The following is an 18,811-nucleotide window of genomic DNA, read 5'->3' as shown; positions in this document are numbered from 1 at the left end:
AGGTTGAGAAGATGAAAGAAGATATTTGTTGAGATTGGACTTGAACTTCTGTAGATTGTAAATTTCAGGAAATACGTATGAAGGAAGGTTGTTCCAGAAAATGGCAGTTGAATGAATAAATGAGGAAGATGAAAAGTTGGTTCTGTGGGTTTGAAGTTGGACAGTAAATGGATGTTGGCTGGTGGCAGCACGTGTTTGGACTGTTTTGAAAGAGAGAGCGGGAATTATAGAAGCCAATTCAGAAGAACAGTGCCCATGGAAGTATCTGTAGAAGAGGCATGCAGCAGAAATAGTACATCTATGAGAAAGCCAGTGGAGAGACTCTCTTAGAGAAGAATCATTAATTAACCTAACTGCCCTCTTCTGAATGGAATCGAGAAGCCTGAGAGAGGTTTTGGGGGCACCACCCCAGATGTGGGAACAATATTCCATGGCAGGGCGAATTTGAGATTTATACAGAGTGAGCAGCTGTTTGCAAGAAAAGTAACGCTGAGAGCGAAAGAGAAAACCAAGTTTTTTAGATGCAGAGGAAGCAATATTTGTAATGTGCTTGTGCCAAGAGAGATTAGAAGTCAGGGTAATCCCCAAAAGAGATATATCATTTTGCCTAGAAATTGGGGTGTCACTAAATATAAGCATAGGAGTAGAAGAATCCTTTTTGCGAGATATAAGACAAGACTGAGTTTTAGAAGGGTTGAAATCAACTAAGTTGTCTTTGCCCCACTGGAGAATTACCTGAAGATCGGCATTTAAGGAATTGGTAGCAGATTTTCGAGAAGTTGAAGCTGATTGAGCAGGACAAGGTTTCTCAAAATGGAAAGTTGAATGCAATGTGCTATCATCGGCAAAACTATGGATAGGATTTCCAGTCAGTGGAAGGTCATTGATATACAAGAGGAAAAGAGTGGGGGAAAGAACTGAACCTTTGGGGACACCGGCATTAGTGGAGAAGTTAGAAGACAGAGAGCCATCTACCATCACCCTCAGTGAGAGATCAGAGAGAAAACTGGATAGCCAATTACTAAAAACAGTTGGCAAACCATAAGATGGAAGCTTGTTTAGAAGACCTTTATGCCAAACACGATCAAAAGCCTTTGAGATGTCAAGAGCAACTACTTGTGTTTCACCGAACCTTTCCATTGAATTAGTCCATAAATGGGTAACATAAGCCAGAATATCTCCAGTGGATCGACACTGACGGAATCCATACTGGTTATCGTTGATCAGACGGAAGGTTTCTAGGTAGTTTAAGAGTTGGTGGTTAATTGATTTCTCCATTACTTAGAAAGAGTAGAAGTAATTGCAATGGGACGATAATTGGATGGGAGGGATTTGTCACCCTTTTTAGGAACTGGCTGGATATGAGCAAATTTCCAAGCAGAAGGAAAAACACCTTTGGAATAAGACAGTGAAAAAAGGCGGCAAAGAATAGGAGTAAGTTCAGGAGCACAGGTTTTGAGAACAAGTGGAGAAATACCATCAGGACCTGGAGCTTTCTTAGCATCAAGATTCATCAAAATCCTTCTGATATCCTTTTGACGGAAGACCACAGGAGGCATTGAATGGAGCGTGTTGGGAATGGTGGGAGGTGTTTTATCAAGATCATTAATACATGAGCTGGAAGAAAAATGGGATGCTAGCAGGTCAGCTTTATCCTTGGCTGAAGTGGCAACGGAACCATCTGGTTTGGACAGAGGTGGGAGCAAAGATGGGCAAAAGGTGCGGCCAATAGCTTTGGCAAGAGACCAGAATGCTCGGCTACCATTAGGGCAAGAAGCAAGTTTTCTACTCTTAGCCTGTTCAAACTCTAGTTTGGACTGATTAATAACTGCTTTACAACTGTTGTTAGCTTTGGTGTAGACAGAAAATGAAACTGAAGAATTAGAAACAAGCCAATTACGATATGCAACATTCTTCTCTTGGACAGCCTTAGCACATTTATTGGAAAACCAAGGTTTAGATAAAGGACGAGATTTTAAAGTGGAGTGTGGGATAAGGAATTCCATTCCTGCAAGAATAATTTCACTGACACGATCTGAGCAAACGTTGACATCAGAAGTTTTGAAACAGTAATCCGACCAAGGAAAAGAAGAAAAGAAGTCTCGCAGGTCATCCCATTTTGCATTCTTGTAATGCCAAACAACATGTGGTTGGGAATAGCCATGAGATAAAGGTTCCATTGGAGAAGAGACAATCACCAAGTTGTGATCTGAAGTGCCTAAAGGACCTCTCACTTCGACCGTGTACTTAGAAGGGTTGTTTGTGAGAAAAAGATCAAGCATATTGGCTGCATGGTTAGGATTGTCTGGTATTCTTGTAGGTAAATGAACAATCTGTGCTAGGTCATTAGTAATTGCAAAAGCCTCAGCATCTCGACCTGCTGGGTCGGTGTGACTAGAAAACGGAAGCCAGCTGGAGTTGTTGTGAACATTAAAATCACCAAGGAAAATTACTTCACTGTTAGGAAAGTTGGACTGGAGAAAGTCAAGTTGCAAAGAGAGGAAGTCAAAGAGCTCCAAGTGATTAGTGGAGTTGGGAGAACAGTAGAGACAACAGATGAATTTGACACAATGAGGTAGAGAGATTTTAAGCCAGAGAAGATCAAAGAGAGGAGATACCAAATTGCCAATTCTCTGACAGGGAATATCAGAACGGACATATGCACAAGTACCACCTTTGAGGCGAAAGGAATCATACAGCGAATAATTTGGGCATCTGAGATGAGCAGTAGATGAATCAATCGATAACTGAGATTCTGTCAGAAAAAGTACATGGGGTTTGGCAGACTGAAAGTGGAAATGGACATCGTTGAGATTAGAATTGAGACCACGTATATTTGTGAAATGAATTAGGAAGTCCTTGGGAGGTTAGATCTTTTTGCAGATAAGCTTGCTCTATTAGTTTGACAATTCATGGTGTATTCAATAGTAAGAAAAAGTAGGTGGGACATGTTGTATGAAGTAATGAAATTTTTGGATATGGCGTACATGTGGTAAGAATATACCCAGATCCTTGACATAACGTGGCCTCGACAATGCTCCCCGCATACACACTACTCGGACTCCCTCCAGTCACTGTCTGGCAGAGTAGAGGTAGCAAGATTATACACTAGCTGATCCGGAAGCTTCCTAGAGAGTTACCAATAGGTTCAGTCTGGTGTACTAACTAGCGGCCGGCCTGCGAACACCGTTTTAGAGTTGTACCCTCGAAATGTAAGGAATATTGGATCTCGCCACGACATTCATCATAACCTCAAAAGTCATCAATCATACTGCATGATGGAAGAGATAGGGAAGGGTTGACCGGAACTTTGCTCTAGAGACTAAACATGGGTTCCACCACTTCAAGCCTCCAATAAGCAAAGTGGTGGTATTTCACCGGTTGATGAGAGTCATCTACCACCTAGTACTGCCTGGTAACATAGAGGGGCGGCGTTCCTCCATGTGGTGTGGGCGCCACACCTCGACCCCTGCTTACGTTGGTTCACACCTGGGTGGTCACCCACTATGTACTTGTGCATGGAGGTTATACCCAGGATTACTAACAGTCCCACCATCGTGAAGGTGCAAGCAGAGGATTTGGCTGTCACAGACCGTCCGGACTTCGCCGAAATTGGGTCCACTTGACTTGAGTGTCACCCGAATATCAGTTCCATCAGTGTTTTAGACTCGCAACCTCATTTGGTTTTGTGTTCAAAACTTCGACTTTTTTTTTTCCCTAATCCCAGGTTTATTGTTATTTTACTCATTTGGATGCACCCAAATGTAAATATTTTTTCACCGTTTTTGAGTAATAGGATTATTAGCATTTTTGCTCCTATCAGCTTGTATAATTATTTTGAGCAGCTTATATGGATGCAAATTGGACTATAATTTGCTATTTAGGCCTGTCCTTCCTGGTCCCTCTTTGTAAGCAGGGCCAGGAAGGACAGGCCTTTTGAACGGATTTTCATAAAATTTTATATGTGGCTCTTTTAGAAAGGTCTGAGCTGTCCAAAGTTTCAATTGAATTGAACCAATAGAAATCTGCCAATTATTATTTAATTGTATCTTTAAAAGGTTCTCTCTTTTTTTTTTTTTTTTTTTTTTTTATATACATTAAAACCTAAAGTGTGAAGTTGGGAATAAATAAAAGTCAGTTATCTTTGTGTTTTATTACTAGAATGTATTCTCACATTAGAAAGATTCTTAGATTTATCTCCATATAAGGATTTGTTTGTGCTATAACAGTTTTGCGGAGTGAAATAATGTTTAGATTAGCTTATCAGAAATATTCTTTTAAATAATAAGAGACATATGAATCCCATTTGCTTTATTTTGAACAAGGAAAACTCATGCAGAATAGCAAATAGCTAATCTTTTGATTATGTTGTTGTATTGGTTGCTTGCATTCATAATTTCATGAAATATACAGGGTATACTGTTAATGCTGTGTGATCAGCATATGAAGCGATTCTTAGCTGTAAACAAAACGAAACCAAATTGAAAAAAAAAAAAGAAGAGGCCGGTTCAAAAGAAAACAGTAAGAAAATTGTATGGTTGGCTGTGGTCAAGTGGTCAGCTTGTGCAGCCATGATTAAATAGGCCGAGCTTGTATGCTGCCACAAAAATTGCACAGTCCATTGTGATTGCAGTGAGCTGCAGTCGCGGAGGTGAATGTGACCGATGGTGGCTATGAGAATTTCTTGGATTTTCCGACTTGAAAAACCATGATCTTGGATTCTTCAAATTGTGTACAGATGAAAACAACTAGTATTATTGAGGTAAGCTTGTTAGTTTTATTTGATTTTAGCTATTGCTGGTTTTTGAACATGTTTACGTGCAGTATGATTGCTACAGCATCAGCAGTAGTGAATCGTACTGTTGCAAATTGTGATATTGTAATGCCTCAAAATTTGAAAATTTGGATAATTTATTGATCAAAATAGCTGGATACATGTTATTTGTGAGGGGAAATGTGAATTTCAGCTTAGATTAAACATATATTTGTGTATAGGAATACTTTTTTTTTGTGTGTGACCGTTTTCCCTCCAAAACAGGAAAACATTGCATCTTGAGTTTTAATAGGCCTATGACTGTAAAACGTACCTTAAATTACTCCCCTGGATATAAGGAACGTTATAATAATAGCAAAATGACCAACAGAAATCAAAACTCAATGAGAAAAAAATGAAAAATCAAAAATATTGATCATGATCACTTGAAGGACCTGCCTGATTGTGAGATAGAGATGCTTATAGAAAGAACCCCAAATGATGGAAGAAACTACAAATGACTACTGAGAAGCTTGCCTCTTTGGCCACCTTATTGTGAAAAGGGCTAGAAAAGGAAAAAACCAGATAGAAAATACAGATCAAAAGGAGAATGATAATTTAGAACTAGAGGTAACAAAAACAGTGGAGGAGAGGAAATTTCAGCTTATAAATCAAATAGAGGATCCCATAAGACAAATTAAAGAAATGAAGCTGTTCCTAGAAGAGTTCCTTCATAAACAGACCAAATAGGATTACATCTGCAACAAGATTGCAGATAGTGAACTGCTGGTCTGTTTTGGAACAGAGTGGTTGAACTTAATACAGAAAACAAAATATTGAAAGCAAAAGTAGAAACAATGACTGAAAAGAAGAATAATGATAAAGAAATATCATTAATGATAAAGAAATACCAAAGCAGAGTCATCACAAACTAAACGAAACAACAATAAGACTAAGGAAATATCAAAGGCAAAAGAAACAAACATAATCATTATAAAGGCTTAGCCTGACTCTACACACAAATCCAGTTGAGGCAGTCAGGGATACCGTCATGACAAAATGTCATGGATACCGTCATGGATACTGTCATGACAAAAGAAATAAAAGTGAATAATATGAGGAAAATAAAAGATAATGGAGTTTTAATTGAAGTAACAAATAAAAAGGATGTTATAAAGATTGAAACCAACCCAGAAGTAATAAAATTGGGACTGCAAACAGAAAAGCCAAGGGGCAGGAACCCTAACATTATTATATTTGACATCCCCAAGACAACTGTGGAAAGAGATCTTATGTTGGATTTCTACAACAAAATTTTATTAATTTAATAGAACTGGACAAGTTTGCCAAAGAATATCATCTAAAAAAGAGGGACAAAAAACAAAAGAAATGGGCAATTCAATATCATTGTGGAAATGTCACACAGAATTTGGAAAAGCCTACAAGGACAATAAAGAGTCTTTGCTGGCTGGACCAGCCATAAATTCAGGGAATTCTTTCCCATACAGAAATCCTTTTACTATCATAAATATGGTCATATTGCCAGAGACTGCAGTGAGAAATCTTCTCTCTGTGGCCACTGTGCAGTCAATAGCCATGATTGCAAGAACTGCTAAAATAAAAATCAGTAGCCAAAATGTGCAATCTGTAAGGTAGCACAGCTGACTGACTATGCACATATTATCAGGGATGATAAATGCCCCTGTCATAAAAAAATTGTAAAACTTATACAATCTAGGACCAACTATGGTCAGATTGAAAACATAAATGTGACTAGGGCTCTAAATCTCGTCCAATTGAATGCTCATAGAGCAAGGGCTGTTTTAGATCAGATCAAACTCAAATTGGAAGAAAATAATATAGATATATTGGTACTCCAGGAGCTCTACACACATATGGATAGAGTTTAGGATACCCAAGAGGCTATAAAATAATAGAATACACCTCAGGTGTTGTCCCTTGTACAGCAATAGTAGTTAAAAAATACTGACCTTACGGTCACAAAGGTGGGTCACCTCTGCTCTCCTCTGTGTGCCCATATCATCAGTGCTGTAGGACAGTTTTACATTATTTCACTACATTCCAGACCAGATGAAGATATAAATCCAATTATTGAATACCTACAAGCAGTCATAGGGTGTGCTGATGTCAACTACCGGTCAGCCTTATGGCATAGCCGTATAGAAGACAGAGCTGGCACACACATCGGCCAGATACTTTCAAGTGCTAAACCAACCAAATAACCTCCCAACTTTTAGTGGCACCAAGTGGGAGAGTGACATTGATTTTACTCTTGCCACCAATTCGATAGCTTATAAAATTACAGACTAATGTGTCCAGCAATCTGGATTGCATCAGATCATAGAGCCATCACCTTCAAACTAAACAGGCAATTACAAAGGTGAAATGTCAGATTTTCACAGAATGTATAGCAACTGAGCTGCAAAAACAGGAAAATGAGTGGTCTAATCCAGGCAACTGTAGCCTAGATGAGCAAGCACTGACTATGACAAACATTTTAACAAAAACAGCAAACCTGTCTATCCCATGGAAAAAACCGAGGAAACAGGCAGTCCCCTGGTAGTGTCTTGAACTGACTATACTCAGGAGAAGGGTGTACCAGGCGAGGAGAAATTTTCAATGAGCCAGAACATCTTGGCCACAAAATGAGGTGGATGCACTGAGAGATTCATATAAAACTCTCAGTAATCAGTATACAGCATTCACAAGAGACAAGAAAAAGGAATGCTGGAGCCACTTGGTGGGAACTACTGGAAATAATGACCCTTGGGGAGTTGTCTACAGAATAGATAACAAGCTGCCAGGAGATGTCTTAGAAACTATTGTAAAACCAGATGGAACCCCAACCCTGTGTTGGGTGGATTCTGTAAATAACATCCTAGACAGTATTATTCAGACTGAAACTGGGAATCATTCCCCCACCCAGCTAGACGTTATAAAAGAAAAACACTGAATATGACATTGCCAATATTGCCGTTTACTACACAAGACTTAGAAATACTATCTAAAACCAAAAACAGTAGATGCACAGGTTTTGACTTCTTAGAGGTTGAGATTATCAAAAAAATTTTTGAAAAAACACCAAACAAATTAATAGCACTATATAATAACTGTATGGCATAAGGTATATGTTATTATATAGAAAAATATAGAAAATAAGCTGTGTTAAGATTAATTCTCAAAAACCCTTAGAAACCCCCTACTGATCCCAAACCATAGAGACCAATATATAGCAGATTAGCTCAATACTACATAGAAGCAGGTTTACATTCCAACAATCAGTATGGTTTTAAGCAGGTGAGAAATATATGCTGGCAATCTCTATTGACTTTGCTGGGGCATTTGACTCACTCTGGTGACCTAGTGTCCTTATGAGACTCTGCCAGGCAAATGCCCCACAAAACCTCAATACTGTAGTAAACAGCTACCTTACAGACAGAAGTGTCTCAATATGCACAAGATTCCTGGAATTCATATGCCCTGTGAATAAAGGCTGCCCACAGGCTCTTTTCTTGGCCCTTTCTTCTGGAACATTGTTCTGGATGAATTTCTGGATGATGTGGAAAGCCCGGCCTTTGCAGATGACATGATTTTCCTTTTAAAAGGTAACATGCGAGTGGTTGTAAAGCAATGATCAAATTCCACCCTCCTGCAGCTGCAGGAGTGGGCACAAATTCATGTGCTCAAAATATTGTCTGACAAAACAAATACTTCTAAAAGGCAATTTGGACATAAGATGTCCACAAATCAAAATTAACACAACTGCTATAAAAATGGTAACAGAACTAAAATATCTTGGAGTAGTCTTCGATTCAAAATTAATTTTTTATCCCCATTTGTCACCTACTTGGTGAAGAAAGTGAGAAATTACGCAGGTATTACTGCCAGGATCAGTCGAACAGACGGAGGCTCAAAAGAAAGACCCTGGCAATCATAACCATGCAATGTTCCTATCTGTTATCACCTATGGAGCCAGTGTGTGGTTCTTCCGCTCAGCCATAGTAAGAAACAGGAATAAATTACAATCAGTACAAAGAACAATACTTCTCACTATTACCAGGGCACGTTGCACAGTTACCACAACTGTGCTACAGTTGCTGGCTGGAGCTCTCCCACTTTACCTGGAAGTAGCCAAAAGATGCTTGTATTATAGACTTAAAAAGGGCATACCCATAGAATTTCTGGGGATAGCCCTTGATACAGCCAACACCTTCAATGCTGAAAGAAAAAGAATAGCCTCAAAGCTTCATGGGCTATGGCAAAAAAAGTGGAAGCAGGAAACCAGAGGCCTTGTTACCAAAAGGTTTCTGCCACAGGTGGCAATGGTTAACCCAAAGCCACCTAAGTGGTATTCCCCGTGACTTTTCACAACATTTATATTGACAGGTCACAGCTCCCTAAAGGCAAAACTAACCTCCTTAGGGCTAATTGATGACCCAAACTGCACCTGTGGTGAGAGTGAAGACTGGGCATACATTCTATATGAATGTATAATTTATGGCATTCCCGGAATACAGCTAATAGCACAGATTGGACCCTTCCCAGGGGTAGAACACCTGTTTGTCATAGAAGAGAAAAATTATAAAGCCTTTACCACCTTCACACAGAAAGTATTCGAAATGCACAGAACTATCCAAAGAATGGCAATTCAGCCCACCAGCAATTAAACAATAATCAATAGTTAAAATTTCCCACTCTTCCACCATGTCCAGATAAAGACTTAAAAAAACTGTCTGGATAGGAGGATTCTGCTGCCTGATAGGGAAAACCAGATTGACCTGGGTACCCCCTAGGGCTTCTTTCGCGCTTGTTGTCTTTGCGCTCATTGTTTCGCACTTGTTACCGGTATATTAGGTTACGTTTTACCATGTTCTGCCCAGAAATGGCTCAGAAAACATTTTCGTACAGTGTTGAATTCAAGTTAAAAGTGATCTAGTTTGCAAAATTTAATGGAAATCGTGCTGCTGAACATAAGTTTGGTTCTCCTCCAACTGAGAAAACAATCCAAGACGGGCTACGGGAAGAACAAACCCTACTGAAAATGCCACGGCAGAAGAAGGTCATGAAAGGCAAGTCAGCAAAATGGCCTGATTTAGAGAGGGAATTGAAGATATGGATTGAAGAGCAAAGGGCAATTGGAATTCCTGTGTCCACAAAAATGGTTCAGCATGAGGCAAGAAGAATTGCCGATGAAAAAGAAGTTACTGGTTTCAAAGGAGGACACAATTGGTGCTTCAGGTTCATGAAACGGAATGGACTAAGCATACGTACATGCACCAGACTTGCCCAAAAGATGCCTGAAAGTTATTAGTATTAGTATTAGTAACGGCCGCATGGTGCAAGAAAGCCTATGGCTTATGCTGCTGCACCAGCCAAAAAAAAAAAAAAAAAAAAAAATCCAAACAAAACAATGATAAAAACAAAAAAAAAATAAATAAATAAAATAAATAACTAAATAATAATAATTAATAAATAAAAAAAAATATATATAAATAAAATAAAATATAAATAAAAAGGAAATTAAACCTATCATCCTATGCGCTTCCCTTACCCGAAAGTACTATCCAGATGACCTTTGAATTTCCCCAAACTGTCAGCCTCTACCACCCATGAAGGCAACTTATTCCAGTAATTTATAACTCGCTGGCTAAAATAAAACTTCCTGCAGTCCAATCTAAACATTTCCCCCCGTAACTTGAATTTATGTCCCCTAGTTCTAGCATCATTTATAATCTTGAAAATTTTGTCCTCATTCATTTTACTGATGCCTCTCAGAGCCTTAAACACCTCAATCAAATCTCCCTAAGGTGTCTAGTTTCCAAACTCTGCAACCCACATATTCGAAGTCTTTCTTCATAAGGACGCCCTTTTGCCGATCTCACCAGGCGAGTTACCCTTCTTTGCACCCTTTCAAGAAGCTCGATGTCTTTCTTTAGGTGCGGTCTCCATACTTGAACACAGTATTCCAAGTGTGGTCTAACATAAGCCTTATATAATGGGATTATCACGTCCCTATCTCTACTTGCAAAAGTTCGATAGATCATCGATAGGACACCATGGGCCTTCCTTGCAACCTGTTTACAATGCTCAGAGAATTTCATGTCTGACCGTATCGTAACACCCAAGTCCCTTCCCTCCAGTACTGGGTTTAGTTGAACTCCACCAAGTGAATAAGTTTTTTTGGGATTACTGTTTCCCAGGTGTAATACCTTACACTTTGTTGGATTATGAGCAGAAGGTCCTTGAATTTCATCGTTTTTGTCATTCAATGTCAGAAGACATATCAGTTTGAGTTGGGACAGATTGCAAATATGGACGAAGCCCCCCCTTCAATTTGATGTCCCAAGTAACAGAACTGTTGATAAGAAGGGGGTGAAAACTGTATGGGTGAAGACAAGTGGACATGAAAAGAGCCATTATACAGTTGTTCTAGCTTGTTGTGCCAACGGAACCAAGCTGCCTCCTGTGCTGATTTTCAAACGCAAAACAATGCCAAAAGAAGACATTCCTTGAGGAGTGATTGTGCACGTTCATGACAAGGGTTGGATGGATCAGGATGGGATGAAGATCTGGTTTGAGAAAGTTTCTGCCTTTGCTTGCCTAACCTCCTTTGTGACTTGGTTACAGATGAACTTGTATCTATCATAGGCTTCTGTGTCACGTGTTAATTTGTATGTATCCCATGCATTTTTCTTCTCTGCCATATGTCTCATTAGTTCATCTGACATCCACTTAGGCCTAAACCTTGAACAATATTTCTTAGTTGGTATGTAAAGCCTAGTAGCTGCCAAGATAAGTTCTTTGAATGCTTCCCATTTTGAATTTGCTGTTGGTAACATCATCAGTTGGTCCCACTGTATAGAATTTAAATATTGTCTGAGACCATCGTAGTCACCTTTACGAAAGCAAAAACCCTTCCCATTATCCCTGATGGTAGTTACCTCTTTGAGTAAATCCCACTTCGGCACACTGTGATCATTGCCGCCTAGTGGTTCCTTTATCTGCAGATTCTTAATGCCCCTCGACGTGGGCACCTGTACGTGGTGAGGGGACCTCCCAGTGACGCTGCTGGACTTCCAGACTAGCATCACTGGGATCCAATGCCCACAGCCCAGGTTCCAGGCTTACATCAATGGAATCCGGCATGTTTGCCGTGCGCTGCGACCCATGGAAATTCGGAAAGGGGGATCCTGGTGGTTGAGGGGGCCCAGCTTCAATACACCACTTTGGCCCCTGCTTCAACAAGACGGGAGGTCCTGGAAGGCCCGGCTAGGATCAATCAGCTAGTAGGCTCGCCTGCGAGGGTCAACCGTGTCAATGCCACGCCCCTACCCTCATGGTCCGAGGGACAGGATTCAGGCTGGCGGCGGTGCGGGTATGGTGTCTGGGCAGCCCTGGCATTCCACTCCCGAGCGCATTTATTGCATGCCAGGTAGTGGGCTCCGTGGTGGGTGGGGAGCCCGGGCACTGAACCATATAAAAACTCTATGAATCCTGATAAACTAACTTCTTCAGGGGCCCCAACCCGGTCCCTATCTGAAACCATAGACAAAAAATCAGATAGCATTATTGCTAAAAAGAGGCAGCGAACTGAATTACCATCAGGGCCTGTCCCAAGGTTTTTAATTATGCATTCTACCAATGAAACACCGATTGGTAAAGTGTCGCCCTTTTTTATTCAAAAAGGGTTAGATGGGTTAGCAGGTTCACCCAAATCAGTTAAGAGGCTTCGTTCTGGAGACCTTTTAATTGAAACTAAAAATGACAGGCAATCTGAACATCAATCGGAGGAATACCTATAACAGTGACACCACACAGAACACTCAATTCATCGAGAGGTGTCATTTCGGAGTGGGACCTTCTCGACGTAACCGAGGAGGAAATCTGCTCGGAATTAAAACCACAGGGAGTTATTGTCGTCAAGAGAATTACTGCGCAAAGGGATGGAAAACTTGTTAAAACCAGGAGCGTTATCCTGACTTTTAACTCTCCTAAACCTCCTGATGAGATTAAAGCTGGATCCATCAATTGTTCGGTGCGTCCATATGTTCCGAACCCTTTACGGTGTTTTAAATGCCAGAAGTATGGACATTCTCAAATGGCCTGCCGTGGAGTCCTTGCATGCGCTCGATGCGGTGCAAAGGACCACGAAACAACAGCATGTTCAGCCGCAAAACACACCTGTATTAACTGTGAGGGAGAACACCCGGCCTACTCACGAGTATGCCAGAGGTGGAAAGAAGAAAAAGAAATTCAACGGCTGAAGGCAGAGCTAAATATATCATACCAGGAGGCAAGGAAATCGGTGAAACCCCTGAATACCAACAAACCTACCTATGCCCAGAAGGTAGCAGGGAGAAGTTCCGTCGGAACTCAGACGGACATGACCATTCCTCCAAAGGAGTCTTTCACTCCCATCGCGCGGTATCTCTTAAGTTCTCAAAAACCTGCACAGAAAAACCAATCAGCTGCCACTCCTATATCAGTACCTCCTAATGCTCCACAAGTAACAAAGTAATTATGAAAGAAAAGAATAAGAAAGGGGAAGTCCACCCTAGTACCCAAGAAAACATGGATGTCGAGCAGAAGGAGGTACCCGAAGATTCAGTCTTGGAACTCTTTGCGGAGGAAGAAATGGACACGGGACAGCATCCATTCTTCCCCAAAAAAGATAAACCCAAGATTGACAGAAGTAAGCCCTCAGCACCTCGGAAGCCGCCTGATGGACCCACCAAGCCAAAATAATGGCTAAATTCCTACGATGGAATTGTTGTGGATTCCGGCGAAATACTGATGACATCAAGGCCCTCCTGCAAAAGCACGAGCCAGTTTGCTTTTGCTTGCAGGAGACTTATCTAAAGGCAAATGATGATCCCACAATGCATAACATCACAATTTTTCGTAAGGATAGAATTGCGGATGGTCCTGCTCATGGGGGAGTGGTTATCCTTGTGGGTAACCAGACCCCAGTGCAGCCCTTGCTAATTACAACTAGCATAGAAGCTGTTGCAATTCGCCTTACGGTGGGATTTTTATTAACGGTCTGCTCTATCTATTTGCCACCTGGGACTGACATCTCCCAGGAAGACCTTGATGATCTTCTAACGCAGTTGCCTCCCCCTTTCTTACTTCTCGGGGATTTTAATGGACATAACACCCTGTGGGGTAGTGCTAACATCAATGGAAGGGGACGAGTCATAGAGCATATGCTAAATGACAATGACCTTTCCCTTCTAAATACTGGAACAAATACCTTCTTCCACATGCCTACCCGTACTTTTTCTGCCATAGATCTCTCTATCTGCTCCCCTTCTCTACTCCCTTCACTCACTTGGGAAGTGGAGGAGAATCCATACGGAAGTGATCACTTCCCTGTGATAACCTCGTTACACAGTGGGAGACCATGTCTTCCCTTCAGGTTACCACGGTGGAAGATTGATCAGGCTGACTGGACTGCCTTCCAACATTAGGCAAATTTTGATCTTAGCACAGTCAGACAAGAGCCTATCAATGATGCAGTTATGTACATCACAGAAATTATTGTCCAAGCAGCAGCGAATGCTGTTCCAAAAACATCTGCCCGGTTTCCACCATTTCCCAAACCTTGGTGGAATTCACAATGCACAGCAGCAAAAAAGGCTCAAAACAAAGCGTGGGGGATATTCTGCCGATATCCTACCACGACCAACCTTATAGCCTTTAAACGTGCACGAGCCAAAGCACGATATATCCGCCGTCAGAGTCAAAAGGAACCGTGGATCCGTTTTACATCATCTATTAACCAGTCTACCAACTCTAAGGTAGTCTGGGATAAAATCCGGAAAATGAAGGGAAAATATACATCCCACCCTTCTTCAATCCTAGATTATAATGGATGCGCTATTGCAGATCCAATTGCAATAGCCAATTCTCTTGGGGAAACATTCTCTAACATCCCTGCAACATCTTCGTATTCCCCAGAGTTCCTGGTCCTGAAATATAAAATCGAAAAACAGGCACTTAACTTTAAATCTAAGAGCATTTATCCCTATAACGGGGATTTCACTATTCAGGAACTGAAACGAGCCCTCGCTCTTTCCAAAGCAAGTGCTGTTGGACCAGATGGCATCCATTATGAAATGATTAAGCATCTTTCACCAAAATCTATGGATTATCTGCTCTTTCTATATAACAGAATCTTTATTGAAGGGCAGTTTCCGGACTCCTGGCGCAAGGCAATCATTCTTGCCTTTGCTAAGCCAGGAAAGGATCCAAAAGTCACTACCAATTATCGTCCTATTGCTCTGACTAGCTGTCTGTGCAAAATCCTGGAGAGAATGGTTAATTCTCGTTTAATATGGTACTTAGAATCAAATAACCTTCTCTCCAACATCCAGTGCGGCTTCCGAAGGAACCGGTCCACCTTGGACCATCTTATTAGACTGAAAACATCCATCCGGGATGCTTTCCTAAAACGCGAACACTTGGTGTCAGTGTTCTTTGACATGGAGAAAGCGTATGACACAACTTGGAGATTTGGCATTTTAAAAAATTTACATAGCCTAGGCCTTAGAGGGCATCTCCCCTTTTTTATTCAAAACTTTTTAGCCAATCAATCTTTCCAAGTTCGTGTGGGATCCTCAATCTCTCGTTTCTTCAGCCAAGAGGAGGGTGTACCACAAGGATCAGTATTAAGTGTCAAGCTTTTCGCCATCAAAATAAATTCCGTCACAGAACAACTTCCTCCAACTGTAAACAGTGCCCTCTATGTTGATGACTTTAGCATTTTTTGTCAGTCATGCAACATGAGGGTTATTGAAAGACAACTGCAGAAAGCCATTGATAGTCTTAATTCCTGGGCACTTGCTAATGGCTTCAGGTTCTCGCCAGAGAAGACCGTTTGCGTACACTTTTGTCGTAAGCGTAATCTTCATCCTGAACATGAATTAAGGCTCGGACAAAATGCTATTCCAGTAGCAGCGGACACAAAATTCTTGGGACTCAGATTTGACAAAAAGCTGACCTTTCTGGGTCATATCCGTCAGCTCCGCACAAAGTGCACACGTGGGCTTAATATTCTCTGCTCGCTCTCCTCTACATCTTGGGGAGCAGACCGATGCACCCTTCTTCGGCTTTACCGTGCACTTGTACGATCCAAACTAGATTATGGGTACCAGGTATATTCCTCAGCCAGAGACAGTGTCCTTCGATGGCTGGACCCCGTCCATTATCAGGCCCTACGTATTGCTACTGGAGCATATCGCACATCTCCTGTCCAGAGCTTATACGTCGAAGCAAACAAACCACCGTTATCGCTTCAACGTAAGCAGTTGTCTTTAAACTACGCTTTAAAACTGAAATCCCTGCCAGATCATCCTACGTGGCCATTCGTTTTTGACCCACGATGGGAAAATTTATACAATACCCGTAAGACTGCCAATCGTCCTTTTGGTATTCGTCTCCAAGAGCTACTCAAAGAACTTAATATCAAGGTAGACAAGGTTGCCCAAACACCAAAGCAACCCTTTCCACCCTGGCATGCTCATGTCCTGGCATGTGACTTGTCTCTTAGAAATTGTGGAAAGTCGGACACTCCATCATCTGTCTACCTGCAGCTTCATTCAGCACACCGAACTGAATATTCCGACTTCGCGCCAGTCTACACTTACGGTTCGAAGTTGGAATCATATGTGGGATCTGCTGCTGTCTTTACAGACAGCTCTACATTGGAGCAGATTCCCTCTGAATGCAGCATATTTACTGCAGAGCTGCACCCTATAGAGTTAGCCTTGGATCACATTAGTGAATGCCAATACCAACGGTTCATTATATATTCCGACTCTCTCAGCATGTTACAGGCTTTAATATCTGTGAGATATAATCCTCATCCAGTTCTGTCTAGTATTCAGCAGAAGATTCACTTCCTCCGTGGACGTGAATATGATATCCGCTTCTGCTGGATTCCCAGCCACATTGGGATTAGGGGAAATGATTTGGCTGACGCCGCAGCCAAATCAGCAATTCCCAATAATAACCGCTGCCTGTCAGTCCCCTATACAGACTACAGGCAAATAATACACCAAAACATACACTCCCAATGGCAGGACTCGTGGAATAGAGAGACTGCGAATAAATTATATCTTATAAAGCCTTTAATTGAACCATGGCAGTCTAGTCTGCGCAGGAATCGTGAGGAGGAAGTTGTTCTAGCCCGGACCCGCATAGGACATAGTCATTTGACTCATTCATATTTGCTGAGGGCTGATGACCCTCCTATGTGTGAGTCCTGTGGCACAATTTTATCTATTAGACACATTTTAGTTGACTGTCCAGATTTTAGCAATATCCGTTTTACCGCTTTTAACCATCTGACTGAGCCGTATACACTCAGTCAGATTTTATCCGACAATGACAATGTGTCTGCTATTTTTAGCTTTTTGAAAGCAATAAAGGTTTTTAATCATATTTAAAATTTATATGTTATTGTTATTTCTTTTATTGATTTATCTTTTTAAATATTTGTTATTAGATCTGGACATGGTGGCCTAATTAATTAGGTTTTATATTTATATATTAATTTTTATATATACCTGGTCTTGGCGCATTATAGCCCTAGTTGCTAATGCGCCAATAAAATCCAAAATCAAATCAAATCAAATCAGATTCTTAATGCGTGAAGAATCACTACTGATAATCAGATCAAGAGTATTACTCCCTCTAGTTGCCTCCCGAACATACTGATGTAGAAATAATCATCCAGTAAATCCACAATAGCCTTTCTAGTGTGTGAGTGACCAACCCACAAATTCCAGTCATTATCTGGGAAATTAAAATCCCCCATTATAAGACTCTCTGATTTACTGGCCCACTCTATTTCCATATACAGTTTCTTATCATACTCATCAGAGTCATTAGGCTTTAGCACACTCCTACTCTCAATTTTGATCTCCCAATGCATAGGTCACACCAAACTGACTCGACGCTGCACTGTCCAGCGATGTCGACTGGCTTCACTTCCTTGGATTTTATGTGTTTCTTAACTAATAGCATAACCCCTCCTCCCTTCCTATCCTGTCTATCCCTTCTGTACACCTTGTACTCCCCACATTCCAGTTCTGCATTCCTTATATCTGTGTGACACCATGTCTCTGATATCCCAACAATATCTGCCTTTGATGTTTTTGAGCAATACCTCAAATTCATCAAACAAGGGCAACAAGAGCAATACATACAAGAGCAATAAGATTCATAAGAGGAATAAAAGGTTGAATGTGTTCTTATCAAGAATGGCTTTAGGTCTGCAAATTGCACATCTGGAGACTAGGCACCTGTGAGGTGATCTGTTTGCAGTGTAGAATGCTTTGAATAGTTTGAGCAAGCTTGATGCTGACGGGATTCTTCCACTTGCTCAGATTATGCACTTAAGGGGGCATAAATTCAAATTTAGAAAAGGCATTTGCAGAATACATGTGCATAAATTTGAGTTTAGCCAGGAAGTATCTGATTGCTGGGACAAACTTCTGTTGTTGTGGAAGTTAATAGCTTAAATAGATTCAAGGAAGAATTAGACAAACCTTTGGAGAAAATGGGAAGTTTTTTTTTTTTTATACATTTGATGTTGTATAAGCTTGCTTTGCCACTATATATTATCATCATCAGCCATTTTCAATCCACTGCAGAATGAAGGCCTCTCTAGCAACTTTCCAGTTCCTTCTGTTTTGAGCACTGGCCATCCATTTACTACCCACAAACTCATGAATTTCATCTATCCATCTCCGCCTTTGTCTTCCAGGTTTTCTTCTAGCTCCTCTTGGGTACCATTCTGTTATTTTCTTAGTCCATCTGTCATCATGTGTCCGAGCTATGTGTCCTGCCAAAGACCATTTTAGTTCTTTAATTTTGATAAGAATGTCCTTTACTTGAGTTTCCTGCCTAATCCATGTTTCTCTTCTCATCTAACAGTCTGATTCCCAATATAATTCGTTCCATTCTTCGCTGTATAGTTCTCAGCTTCTCTTCCATTCTTTTGGTGAGTGCCCGAGTTTCACTTCCATGAGT

The 18,811-nt window shown here is 40.9% G+C and overlaps 1 protein-coding gene across 2 annotated transcripts in view; it reads left to right on the top strand.

Moving 5' to 3' along the window:
- Nucleotides 1-18,811, top strand: part of Ide (Insulin degrading metalloproteinase) — a 692,915-nt gene that overhangs the window by 336,250 nt on the left and 337,854 nt on the right. The window lies entirely within an intron of this gene.

The sequence above is a fragment of the Mastigoproctus giganteus genome, chromosome 11 (assembly GCF_048544385.1).
Source record: "Mastigoproctus giganteus isolate SK-2022 chromosome 11, ASM4854438v1, whole genome shotgun sequence".
NCBI classification, from domain to species: domain Eukaryota; kingdom Metazoa; phylum Arthropoda; class Arachnida; order Uropygi; family Thelyphonidae; genus Mastigoproctus; species Mastigoproctus giganteus.
The sequence above is the reverse complement of the archived record's forward strand: the minus strand, read 5'-3'. Positions and strand labels throughout refer to the sequence as shown.